This window comes from Pan troglodytes, chromosome 7, assembly GCF_028858775.2.
Source record: "Pan troglodytes isolate AG18354 chromosome 7, NHGRI_mPanTro3-v2.0_pri, whole genome shotgun sequence".
NCBI lineage: Eukaryota > Metazoa > Chordata > Mammalia > Primates > Hominidae > Pan > Pan troglodytes.
Window position 1 is genome coordinate 67,593,746 of NC_072405.2, and position 14,256 is coordinate 67,608,001.

At 38.9% G+C, this 14,256-nt stretch overlaps 1 protein-coding gene and 1 long non-coding RNA gene across 3 annotated transcripts in view; both read right to left on the reverse strand.

Moving 5' to 3' along the window:
• Window positions 1-14,256, reverse strand: part of TOX (thymocyte selection associated high mobility group box) — a 305,743-nt gene that overhangs the window by 175,279 nt on the left and 116,208 nt on the right. The gene's annotated exons all lie outside the window — the stretch shown is intronic.
• LOC107976318 (uncharacterized) lies at window positions 3,443-4,868 on the reverse strand. Its single transcript, XR_001720192.3, has 2 exons — window positions 4,520-4,868; window positions 3,443-3,854 (listed from the first exon to the last, which is right to left on the reverse strand). It is a non-coding gene; the product is annotated as an uncharacterized LOC107976318 (long non-coding RNA).

Here is a 14,256-nt window from a genome sequence, read left to right on the forward strand (position 1 = left end):
GTTAGGGTCCATAAACTAATGGTCACAGGCCAAATCTGGTCTGCTGTCTGCTTTTATAAACATAGTTTTGGGGCAAAACAGCCATGTTCTTTCATTTCTGTATGTCTATAGCTGTTCCCTGATACAATGGCGGAGTTGAATATTTGCCACATCAACTATCTGGCCTGCAAAACCAAAAGCATTTACTAGTCGGTCCTTTACAGGAAAATGATGCCAACCCCTGAGCTAAGTCATGATGAAACTAGGACAGATTAAAAAGTGTTATTAACAAGTCACATTTGTTAATCAAGATGGGCAATTCTCAAACTATGACTCACAAAAATAAGGGTTTTGGATATTAAGAGTTATTCTGATAAAATGGGCTCAATAGGCCAACAAGCTTTGGAAAGTCTGAGAAAATAACTGGAAATAATAATGTAATAATAATAAAGCTTACTACAGGACTTCTCAACCTCCAATATGCCAATGTGCACAGGAAATCTGAGTTGAAGTGAGGTGTGTTATTTCATGCAGTATTTCCCAGACTTATTTGACTTATGGTGTACATGCCTAGAGCCAAACCAATGGTCAGGTAGTTGGTCCTCTTCTGCAACTGTGAGACTTGGAGAAAGAGGCAGAGGGCAAAACTCCCAAGACAACAAGGAAGTCATTTATTCCCTTGCTTGCTCACTAGATTTTTGACAAGTATTAATGAAATAATAAAATTTTTCTCCTCCAAGAACCTGGCAGAGATTATCTCACTATTACAAAACTTTAGGCTGGGTGCGGTGGCTCATGCCTGTAATCCCAGCACTGTGGGGGGCCGAGGCAGGTGGATCACCTGAGGTCAGGAGTTCGAAACCAGCCTGGCGAACATGGCAAAACTCTGTCTTCTACTACAAACACAAAAATCAGCCGGGTGTGGTGGCATGCACCTGTAATCCCAGCTACTTGGGAGGCTGAGGCAGGAGAATCGCTTGAACCTATGAGGTGGAGGTTGCAGGGAGCCGAGATCACGCCACTGCACTCCAGCCTGGGTGACAGAGCGAGACTCCATCTCAAACAAAAAAAAACTTTAGAAAACATAAACTCTTTTAGCTATGTTTAGTGCATGGTGTTATAAAGTGTCCTTTTCACCATAAGCCTGTATCTTCCAGGAGATCAACCGGATGTTGAGATGCAGAGTATCCATGAGAGAAGGGTGCATTCCTCTGTCCGGTGATGTGCCCAGTATTTGGTGTATTTTTTAACAGCTTTACACATTTTTGCCTTGCTTTGTTCCCATTAACTAAGAGCTACATGTCTGCTTGAGTAATTGTTTTTCCTTTACTGTTAGCAAAGGACCATATGCTATTTCACTTGCATCTCATTAAGCCCTTCAAATATTAGAGTTTTAAGAGACTTGGTATTTCTGCAGAAAAAATTAAGTGTCCTCCAATTAGCTGTATTTGACAATGTGTTAGTTATTAATATAAGCTATTTTCAAATGAAATGTTCTATGACCACTCTTCCTTTTGAACTAAAAAGAGTGACAGCCCAGTATGACTGAGAGGCTCAAACCCAAAGCCTTCGCTCAGGACACTATCTCCTGTCACCTGGCTCCAGTTGGCAGACTGGCCCAAAGAAGCCCTATTCACACCTCATGACAACCAACATCATCTTGATCCATAATTGAGGTCAGACACAGGTTGGGTCAATCGGAATCACTCCAGAGACACAAAGTCCTCAGAGCTGTATCCCAGCAATGGCTGTGCTCCTCTGGGAGGGTGCAAGATTGCCCACACTTCTAATTTAACCAGGCTTCATGCAATATTTACTATATCCCACTGTCCCAAGCTCTTTCAAATACTACCTCTTTTAATTCACATAACCACACAATAAGGTGGGTATTATCAATCACCATTCTTCAGATGGCAAAACTGAGGCACAGAGCAGGTAAAGAATTGGCCTGTGATCACACAGATAGCAAGGTAAGGAGCTGGGATAGAAATTCAGATGGGATTTGACTCTAGAATCCATGCTTTTAACCATGATATGGTGGCCTCAAGGTTCAATTGTCCTGCTGAGACTTGGTTTTTCAATCCCTGGATAGCATGAAATACTCTAATATCCTTCTAGTAAAGCTTCTTTTTTTGTTTCTGTTATTTATTTATATTTATTTATTTATTTATTTATTTTTTATTATTATTTTTGGCTAGAGCTAGCCAGAGTTGGTTTCTGTTGCTTGCAACCAAAAGAAACTTAAACAGAGGAGAGAAAGCACTCCTCTCTTTTCCCAACAAGGTTTCCTCTACATATCATACTTGAAGGATACTGACGTTGCTATTGGTAACCACCATCAACACCAAAATTCTACAGTGCAGAATTAATGTGGAACAGGAGAGAAGGGGAGAGGGTTGGGATGAGGGAGTCCGCAGCAAGCATCCCAGAGGTCTGCAGGTTTGCATGCATGTGCTACCCATTGTCAGGAATCTCTGTGCTGGTCAGCAGGTCAGCCTGTAACAACAGAATTGGGGCAGGCACTCACCTACCTAGGTGCTGAGGGCATCCTTCCATCTTCTGCTCCCACAATGTGGGCCACAGTTAGGCTAAATGTGTCCCTTGTCCATTTCCTTCAGAGCAAATGCTGTATTTTATCACCTTTAGCTCCTCAAAAACAGTTCCTTTGTCCAGAGGTTTCATTTTGTTTTAAATCTAACGTGTATTGAGCACTTACAAAATTGAGCACTCTTCTAAGTGCTTTGCCTATGTTAATTAATCCTCGTAAGCCTCATAAGAATAATATGATATTTTACAGATGAAGAAAATTGAGGCAGAAAGGAAGTGTACAGCTAGGCTCAAACTCAGGCAGAAGGTCCCAGAGTCGACATTGTCACCACTACCCCATGGTCCCAACACCCCATGGTGGGTAAACAACCAGAAAAATGTGCTGACAAACACACATTGTGGTGACGATAAAAATAGCTCCTAACTGTGCAATTCAAATTATCCTATTTAGTGAAGCTGAAGGGATCTGCTCGTTTAGGACAGGATTAAGAAGAAAATTAAGGATTGGTTTTCAAGCTAGAAAGAGTGACTCACTTTCTCCCTCGAGCACTAGAAGTCTGATTTTCCAAAGTGACAGTACTACCTAAGAAAACTCAACAGTGCCTAAACAGACCCAAAATGTACAGCAGATTAATTAAAGGGAAACTATAGTAAGTTCCAGGAGGAAACTGTTACCTAGAACAATCGGCCGGATCGCTTCGGTCCTCAGAACTTTTTCTGGACCATAAAAGCTAGTTAAAAAGCCTATCTTCTCCTTTAAAAAGTGTATCTTCTCCAATAGCCTTTTTAAAAATGTTCAACACCACTCAGACTGAAATCAATGGATTTCAAAGCAGCTCTCTGCCCCTGGTAATATGAAACAAAAATGAAACTTGTGACTTTAAAAATGGTTTCAAAGAAATGTGCTAGACAATACTCAGGCTTGTTGGCATTTCTTTATTTTGCGAAGGGGTCTTCTCTCTAGCAATGAATTCATCTTCCAAAAGCTCCCGTAACATGTTGATGTTACAAACACTTGTGGAGACAGCGTATCTTGGGGTGAAGGAGGGTTAATGCTCTTCCCGACTGTAATCAATGGGAGCAGCATGATTTACAGAATCTCCCCTGGCTGTCAGGCAGCCCGCGTTATCAGCGTGCTCATCTTGGCCTCGGCAGGGCTGACGGGTGGTGGAGACGCCGGAGCCCTCGTTACACTAGTTTTACCTGGCAGGCAGTGCTAGGTCTGCGCAAAGATAAAATGAAAAGTCCCTGGGCAACCTCAGGCTATCTGTCTCTGCTGCACATGCTGCTGGCTGTGACTTTGTAGTTTATGTAAAAATAGTTGTTTTCTGAAATGAAATGAAAGCAAGACGAAGGGGAATAAGCAGAGGCTGCAACTGAGAAAGAACTTAAAACACAGAGGTCTAAGTCTACAAGAATTCTAATGGGCGAGCTGCTTAGTGGTTAACTGACAGGCACCAGGCAGCCACGTGATCTTCCCCACTTATGTCTTGGTCAGTCAAGGCACACAAATGCTTGCTGCACGTAGAAATACATCAATGATTTCAAAAATGGAAATAATAATGTACAGATTTATTTTTTTTCCTTATATAGGCACAGGATGTCTGCTTCCTCCTATCCAGATATTTCCAAATGAACTTTTCTTTTAAAACCACATGCACATTTTAGGTGCCCAACATTATTTTTTGCTTTGGGAAGCCCAACTCCTTCTTTCTTCTGTATGGATTCATGGTCAGCTATACTCTGTCAACTTCTGAATTTACGTTAAAAATCTTTGGCACTAATTAGCCTTCTATAGAGAACAGCAGTAGTCTCCTCTCATGAAAAAAATACACCATATCTTAATCAATCATGCTTATGTAAGTTACAAAATCTTTCTGCTAAGGAAAAATTGCATTTTTAGAATTAAGCATTGCCTAACTTTTTTTGAAGCCAACTGTACAGAACTCTTGTCACTTAAACATTTTTCACATCAATTCTCTTCTTTACTTACAAATTCAAGTTTGAAGATGGAGATAAAAAAGGGGAAGAAATGATTTTTCTCTGTTGCTGTTCATTTGCCAACACTGTTGCATATTTAAGGTATTTTCATTTTGTGAAATCCCAGCACTGGAGGTTAGGATGAGCTCTCCCTGTATACCCAAGTAAAGAAAAAAGTCAGAGAACAGAGGGAGAGAGAGAACATGGGACCCGTGTCCAGTAATGGCTCAGTCACTGGGCTCAGGGAAGGCCCAACATCTCTTTCTATCGGTGGCCTGAGAATTGGCTTGCCACCAAGACAGAGAACAGGAACTAAGCTGACAGATTGGAACCTGAACTGGGAAGAGTAACCGTCCTGTTCTGGGGATGGACAGAACAGTGAAGGGTTTCCTAGCAATGAGGACTCCAGAATCTCTACATAAGAGAGGTCTAGAGTCATTGTCTTCAAGCTACACTTTCATAGCAAATATACTGTTTTAATTAAGATTAGATTTAAGGTTAGATTTTATTTGGAAAGATGGGGGTGTATGGCCAAGGGATATTTATGGCTGGACCCTTTTCAAGAGGCTCACTGACATTGATGGATATTAATAAAGTTGATGCTATAAAGTTTCACCAGGAATGGCAGAAGGATGAACCTGCCAAGTAAGCACAGGCTGTTCCAAAGCCTAGTATAGGAATCATTGCGCCAGACTGGGAAAAGTCTTTCTCATCTACATGGTACAGGAACTGCAGAGATTTCTATGGAAAAATAATGAACACATTTAAGACAAGTTGAAATCAGAGTTTTCTTCTAAGAGAAAATGAAAACAGTAATAACACCCAGAGGTAAGACCTGATGGAGCTCTAGGATGAAATAACATTTCACTTCTACCATGCCTTTCAACTTTCCAGTCTCTGAATGAGATCAAGGGCAGGGAGGGAGGGAAAACCTGACTATTCCTTTAAAATTAAGATGACAGACCTTTACTCTTGAGTCACTAGTTTTATCCTTTTATATGGATTGCATTCTCAGTTTACTGTAGAGGTTCTGGCAATTCCATCATCTTCCATGATGACCTAAGGGGAAAAGGCATCTTGCCATACCTTGTTCAGAATACAGAGAAAAGCATTCCCTGAATGGCTGGGTGGCCAGTTGCCATGGCAGCATAAAGACGTTGTGAATTGGTCTACCTGTGGGAAAAATTTCCAAAAATAGAACGCAGTCTATTTTCACCTAGATCCACGACATATTCTTGCCAGTATTCATCAAGAGTTTCTAGAGACCTGAGCCAGGTCTAAAACAGCCAGAAAGTGCAAGAGTGGACAACTGGAAATAGCCTTCTTTCTTTGCCAGTCGTTCCGTGAAGACTCATATGAAATGATTGTTTGTCAGTAATGTATTGACTTTAGTCTAGAAAAGTCTGCATGGAGTGGTGTAGCAATGCCAGAGAGGAGACGGACTCAGAGAAATGATCACTGAGTGTTGTGAAGAGGAAAATATAGATGAATCCATTCAAACTTGCATAATGAGAATGACTAGAACACACACGTATTTCCATTAAGGAAAAAAAATCAGTAAGGTCATATATCCCTATTTAGTTTATAGCTTTCAAAATGCCAAGTGTGTGTGTGTGTGTGTGTGTGTGTGTGTGCGCGCGCATGTATGTGTATTTTTTTTTTTTAAAGAAAGGACTAAATCTCTTTAGACCTGTCGGAAACTCCAAGTCCATGAGGTAGAAAGTTCTACTGTCCAGAATGCTAAATTTCTGTCCTGCATGACTGGTAATTTCCTAATGATACCCAATGGCAGAAGTTCTATGATAGAATTGTGTTATAAAGATAACAGGATACATATAAAGTAATGCCATAAAATTTTAAATATATATTAAATCAAACAGCACGTCTAAAATATTTTCCTACTCTTTCAGAGATGGCCTGAAACTTGGTTGTTTCAAAGAAAGCTGTTGGCCCATCTCCCCACTTCACCTGACTCCCATTCCCACACAGGCAACCCAACACATTCAAGGTCATGTCGGAACAGCTAACCTGACAGGGTGGGATGCGGCCTACTGCTCTGAAGACTCGAAATGCTGACGGCACCCTATTAGCTTTCTGTTCACTTCAGTCAACTTCCTTCTCATGGTCTATCCTCTTCCATATCGTGATGCCTTCCTTCCATGTATCATCCATCTTACAACATTGTGTATATCACACTAAGTGTCAATAAAGTATTCACGCAGCAGTCTGCCCTATTAGACTATGAGCTCATCAGTGTCAATGAACATGTCCTTATTTCTGTATATGTAATAAGCAAAGCTTATTTAAAATTTTTACTTTTCATCACCAATATCACCACCACCAATATCTTCTGCCACTAACTTTATTTAAATCTCACTTGAGGAATAATTGCTATAATGGAGATAAAGGTCTCGGAGTATAGCATTTATTACAAATCCCAATTTAGCCCCTAATGTGATTTGGTTTTTTTGTTTTGTATTTCATAAGCTAAATACCAACAAGTAGCTCCTTTACTTCCCAAAGATGAAACTTCTATTCCAGTTTCCCAAAGAAAAAACCGTTTTCTGAATTTCTGCTTAGGAATCCCAAATTTCTTTTGATTTTATTCTTAAGAGAGCAAACTGCAAACACTCAATGAACTACAATGCCCTAAAAAGCAAAACAGAGATTGCAAAACGACAATCATCTTATTTCATTTTCATGTCACCATGAATGTTACTTATTATTTATATCAAATTGAGCTAATGCATGGAGCACACAGGCACTGTTTATCAAGATCTCTCTACCCCTCTGGATAACACAGACAACTGAAAAAGCATGATTTGAACAATAAAGTGAGAAATACACACAAAAGTGATTACCTCCAAAATGGAAAAATAAATGTGTTTATTTTGTGTTATAAAAATATGAATTGGGGGAGAGAAATCAGATCCATCCCTTCATATGCTGGTCATCTTTTCCATCATGAAAAATATACTTTAGCATTTTGTACCTCAGTGACTGATGTACTTGCTTGAATGAATCCTTACCAACAGGTAAAATATCATTTCGATTACTTTGTGCCATTTCAAAACTGAGGTGACTCACTCAGTAATGAGATAGAGTAAAAAGCAGTTGTTTTTAGTGGGTTTTTCCTGGGGCTGGGAATCATTTTAATTTACTTGTCCCAGATGCCACATTTCATCTAGTTGGTATTCCCTCCGTTTCCAGGCCTGCTGTCCCCTTACTCAATAAATATGGAAATCTATTCTTCGTCCAGTTTGAACATTGTAATTTTTATAGCAGTTTTACTCTTTCTGACAAGCATATTTCCACTCTCCTTTTAGTCCTGGAGAATGTGAAGAAACACACTCTTCCCTGAAAATGCTTTGCATGTATGAAACATATTTCAGAGTTCAAACTTTCTATACATGTATTGTTTAATTAGTCTCCACAAGGAAGACGTCACAATGTTTTCCCCACACTAGGAAGCAAAGCAGAGACTGAGATCATGAAGTGACTAGGGCAGACATGGCTGGGTCCAGATACAATTTCTAAGTCCAATTTTAAGGGTCTTCTCTTCCTAAAGTCTCATTTCAGAGAAGCATCAAACCCCTATCTCAGAATCATCAAGGTTCCAATCCTGCACACAGATTAGATTACAATCAATTGCCTTTCTTTTAAGTCCTTTCTGGAAAAAGGCTGGTTCTAATGAGGCAAGCAAATAAGTAACCAAGTAATTTAATAATGAGTGAAAAAATAAATGAGGCCAATGCCCCTTTCCTATAACTTTATCTTTTTCTTTGTGTCCCTTAATGAGGCAATACCTTTTCCTGTACCTTTATGTTGTTTTGACAGTTTTGGTCCTTTCTGTACTAAATTATATCAGTGAGCCCTACTTAGAGAAAAATATGCTATGAAAAATATTTATAGACAAATACTTTTTATAGGCAATTTCTAGCCACATTTATGACCATTAGAAAACTATTCTTCATGTAATTAAAACAGCAACAATGCAATAGTCACACCAGTTTCCTTTGAAAAGACCATGATCCTTGAGTTTCCATCGATGATGTCACTGGGTTTTCTGGAATTAGCTAGGGGTGTAGCCAGTTATGCAATGATTGCCAAGACAGTCCCCATTTCAGCCTCCTCTATTGGAGACCTTCCTCTAGAGGTTTGTTTCAGACTCGCATAGCTGTTGTGGTTGATTTCCTACCTAAGTAGTTTTAGAAATGCACCACTATATGACACTCACATGTTCAAACTAGTAACCAGAACCAGACTCACTAACCTCTCTGATAGCACACTCTGAAAGAGATCTTACAAAAAATACCAAGGTAAGGCTATCTCCAACACAAAACACACCTAAGGGAGACACTGCCTTTTCCTCCAAATACTCTCAGGTAGACATCAGAAAGCTGTAGCAGTCTATGAGGAAAGGTGAGTATTCACAAATAGATTTGATGACAACTAGAACAGGTGGGGGCTTACTGTGAAAGTTATCATGAAGACGTGAGCAATTTAGCAGATATAAGCAAGAGGAAAGTAAGACTGGAGACCAGTGGATGAAGACTTAGGCCAGTAGTTCAGTTGAACAAACTTTGAAACTATTTACGTGCACTTGCGTCTAGGAACTGCACATTTTGGTTCTGTGGCCCTATGACTTTGATGAGTCTTTGGCTTCTGAAACCTTTTCCTAGGCCTCAAGGCTTCAGAGTCATAGATTCCCACCCTGTGCAAGTGGAACAACTATATTCATCAGCCTGCCAAGTGCGCCTGGATGGTCAGTGTCACTAAGTTATTCCTTTGTCCCATTCATGTATTGCGTTTGCAGATCACTATTTGACAAAATCTTGCTGGGCATGGAGCATATCTTAAATAAAGGTTCAGAGTCACAGCCAATGGATAATGAAACCAATATTCTCTTAATAACTTACTTTTGCCCCTCCATAAAGAATACATTTAAATTTATATATTATTTATAGTAGGATTATACATTTGGAAACAGCTTTTTGTTTTTGTTTTGTTTTGTTTTGTTTGAGACGGAGTCTCCCTCTGTCGCCCAGGCTGGAGTGCAGTGGCGCGATCTTGGCTCACTGCAAGCTCCGCCTCCTGGGTTCACGCCAGTCTCCTGCCTCAGCCTCCCGAGTAGCTGGGACTATAGGTGCCCGCCACCATGCCTGGCTAATTTTTTGTATTTTTAGTAGAGACGGGTTTTCACCATGTTAGCCAGGATAGTCTCGATCTCCTGACCTCGTGGTCCGCCCGCCTCGGCCTGGAAACTGCTTTTTTAACCCATTAATAATTACATAAATGCTCAGACTTGCATATCAGATGTAATATTTTTCTCATGTTAATGTCAGATAATCAGTGGTGAGTATATGCATATTTAATATGAGAAAGAAGATTAGCCTTAATTTTAAAAAAAATATGGTAGCCGGGTGTGGTGGCTCACGCCTGTAATCCCAGCACTTTGGGAGTCTGAGGTGGGTGGATCACTTGAGCTCAGGAGTTTGAGACCAGCCTGGCCAACATGGTGAAACCCCACCTCTACTAAAAATATGAAAATTAGCCAGGTGCGGTGGCATGCACCTGTGATACTAGCTACTCTGGAGGCTGAGACAGGAAAATCGCTTGAAACCAGGAGGCAGAGGTTGCAGTGAGCCAAGATCATGCCACTGCACTCCAGCCTAGGTGATAGAGCCAGACTCCATCTCAAAAGTATATATATATATATATATATATATATATATATATATATATATAAAATATAAATTTTTATGTAATAAATTTATGTAATAAATTTATATAATAATATATTTTATATATATAATAAATTTATATATGTATGGTAAGATTTGGAAAATGTTTTCTTAATCAGGAGCAGCCTAGAAGGTATATCTGGTCCACAAACAATTAGAAACAAAAGATAAATATTAACTGCCAACAAAGATTCTGCTAACTGAATAATTGATTCAGATAGTCTTCCTATTTTGAGTATGAAAGTCCAAAGGCTGAACTTAATCTCAAACAATAGGATAGGTATGAGTGCAAAACATTGAGTTTCCTAAACTCTCTGAATTTTTCCAAGAGAACACACTCCAAAATCACCAGTTACTAATTCATTTTATTAATTCAGTTCAATCTGTTACTTCCTAGAACTACCAAATGCTTTCTTTGGCATCATGTTTATAACCAAAATGTTTACTTTAAAATTAAAACATTTGTTTTAGTGAAAAGAGTTTCCAAAAGTAACTGAAAGTCCCTATAACTGGAAAGAAACTAAATGCAAATTGTTTTTTGGTTATAGTTTTTCGCACTTCTCCTTAGTAGCCAGACTAGTGCAAAGGAAGAAACAAAATATTTGTGCTTTTGAGATTATAGATGTGACTGAGAAATAATTGACTTAAAGACAATACAAATGGCCAGTTCATTAAAAAGGAACCTGATGAAAGAAATACAAAAACAAATGAAAGCTGAAATCTGTGATCTTTAGAATTTCAGTAAATAATTTCAGGAAAAAAAAAAACAATAAATTAAAGCACTATGACCTGAAAAAGGAGGTTAAATCCCTGCATGGTATAGTAAGTCAAAGGAGAAAAAAAAAAAGAAACTAAGAAGTCAACAAAGTTTCTGAAAACTAAATACAAGGGTTGAAAGGGTTGTCAAGACTATTGTAGAAATACTGTAGGCCCCGAAACGAGGTGGGAGGTGTGGAACTGCTGGGGTCAGTGACTACTGAGGGCATATTTTGATATGAAATATGAAATATGAATTAAATGCATAGAGGTTTGATCACTTTGAGGTAGGATGCTGGTACAGAAGACAGATCCTTTCATGAGTTGCTATAGCAGAACTCTATGTGTGACAAAGACAGGCAGAGCAAACCATTGGAGGCAAAGCGTGCTTTGGACGGAGTGGCACAGCGATCTCTATTTTTTAGGAAGAGGTATGGGGAGCTATCAAGTCAGATTCACAATGAGACTCTGGGGAATTTCTAGAGAAAATTAGGTTTATTAACTTGAATGAGTTTCTATCACATCATGAGTGGAAGAAGAGATAGCTAAGGTATTTTGTATGATCCACATAGGAATTTACATAGTAGACACAAGACGGGCTGGTTTTGGTTTTTAAATTCAGATCTAAAACTTTAAATAATATAAAATTATTTTTCACTGGAATTCTGCAAGCACAGAAATCAAGACGGGAGGACCAAGATAAATTAGGACACTGGATATTTAGTCAAAATGCTAGTAGTAATATGCATTATTTTAAAAAATATAATCAGGTACCCTTTTAAAATACATCATGTCTTTTTAGGGGTAGAATTTGATCTAAAGAAATCTACTATGTACAGGGTAAAAGAGGAGGAAATCCTTTGGAGGAAATAAAAAGAATAGATGTGTATATTCAATTCTTACAGATAATAGCTGAGGGGGTTATAAAATAAAGCTTAATCAAATTGATTGGCAGCAAGGGAGAAGTGATATTGAAGAGAAAGTGATAAGAAAGGAAAATTGTGGCTATGGTTATACACTCTAAAAATAATAATTATAGTGAAGACACTATGGGAATACCCAGTATATATAAAAGAGGTGCTAGAGGCTAGATGAATATTATTTAAAGTTCATTGGGAAAAAAATGAGCTGGATGCTATAGAAAAATGCAATTAGTTATTGTCCTAGCCGACAGATTTATAATTGACCCCCAAATTTTCATTATACTCATCTTTGAAATCAACTGAATGTACAATTGTCTTGTTTATTCAGGCTCAGTTTGGCTTGAAAATCTTTTAATTTCACTACCAGTATGTATAATTAACTTGACTCAAATCATTTAGTATTATTGTTACTCAGTAGGTAACTTGCTCCAGGTCAGTGCTGCCATGAATCTTTTAGTATAGCCGTAAAGAAAAATTGAGAATTGAAAACTTCTGTAATGTTTGCTATTTGTGCAGCAATACTATATCAGTGATCAAAAATATACACGCATACACATTAAAGAGATCAAACCCACTGCAAATGAATCTTCTGTCACATATCATGACTCTCATAATAAAAATCCAGGACATTAAAGAAAATAAATAAACAGTTCAAGAATTAAATTTAAGCCAGGCAATTCAGTTATGAAATTTAAAGGTGCTTTCTTATCTCAATTGTATCTCTGATTTACTATCTTCCCACTATTCTATCTAGTGTCTCCAACTAGAAATAATATGGACTCATAAAAGAATTATGATAGCAAGCTTAGAACAATTGGTAATTATAGTAGTCTTTGCACAGTAGAAATCTCTATAATAGTCTCTCAAGCAGAAGTAAGTCTGCTAAATACCTACAAGAACTAAGATTACTCTTTGTCTCCATTTACTCACTGCCAATGTGGCAGGAAGAACTTTTCTCAGGTTAGCTGGGTTTAGATGGATAATCAAGGTTATGATTTTTCAGATATAGATTATGATGCTGATAAATCAAAGAGGTGACAATAGCCACCTCACAATTCTCATCTGTCCTCTTCTAATTTTCTCCCAATAATTTTGCTGACTTACATGGCGTTAAGTATTTGTGGTTCAATCTCCCTTACTTCTGCCTAACACATACCTCCCACTCACACCCTAAAAAATTCACTCAGAAACAGGCAAATATCTCATGATGGGAAAAGTGATTCTAGCAACTCACAGCAATCAGTCATCAGTTTTGAGGGGATGTGAACTGAGAAGACTGAGGATAATTGAGTACATGGTATTTTGTGTCTTACTCAGTTATGTAAGCACACAGGGATGCTCACAAGTTGCAACTGTGAGTTTCAAAAACCATCCTGAGCTTGAAGATAAAGAAGATAAGGACCTCTAGAGTTAAAGATGCATTCGTGGAACAAAATGCAAAAAGATTTTAAAAATACTATTATTTTGGGTAACTTTGGTCTGCTCTTGTTGAAACTTTTATCATATTCAAGAAGTAAGAAATAACTATAAGGTCAATCAGATGACAAAATGATAGTTGCACTGTAAGTTGCAAAACAAAGAAAAAAACAAATCAAAAGAGACCAGAAAAAATAAGTAATAAAATAGTCATAGGAGAAATGTCTTATAAATAACTGGGCTGTGACATCTTTCCCTTTATCAGTAAAAGTATCTCTCTATTGTCAAGGAGACAATGGCACAATTTAAAATACAGAAGTACTTTTTTTTTTTGAGACGGAGTTTCACTCTTGTTGCCCAGGCTGGGGTGCAACGGCACAATGTCGACTCACTGCAACCTCCGCCTCCCAAATTCAAGTAATTCTCCTGCTGTCAGCCTCCCCAGTAGCTGGGATTACAGGCGCCTGCCACCATGCTGGCTAATTTTGTAGTTTTAGTAGAGACAGGGTTTCACCATGTTGGTAAGGCTGGTTTTAAACTCCTGACCTAGGGTGATCTGCCCACCTCGGCCTCCCAAAGTGCTGGGATTACAGGTGTGAGCCACCACGGCTGGCAGGAAATACTTTTCTTTAAAAAAAAAAATGCAGACATAGGGCCGGGCACAGTGGCTCACGCCTGTAATCCCAGCACTTTGGGAGGCCGAGGAGGGCGGATCACGAGGTCAGGAGATGGAGACCATCCTGGCTAACACAGTGAAACCCCGTCTCTACTAAAAATACAAAAAATTAGCGGAGCGTGGTGGCAGGCACCTGTAGTCCCAGCTACTCTGGAAGCTGAGGCAGGAGAATGGCGTGAACCCGGGAGGCGGAGCTTGCAGTGAGCCGAGATCGCGCCACTGCACTCCAGCCTGG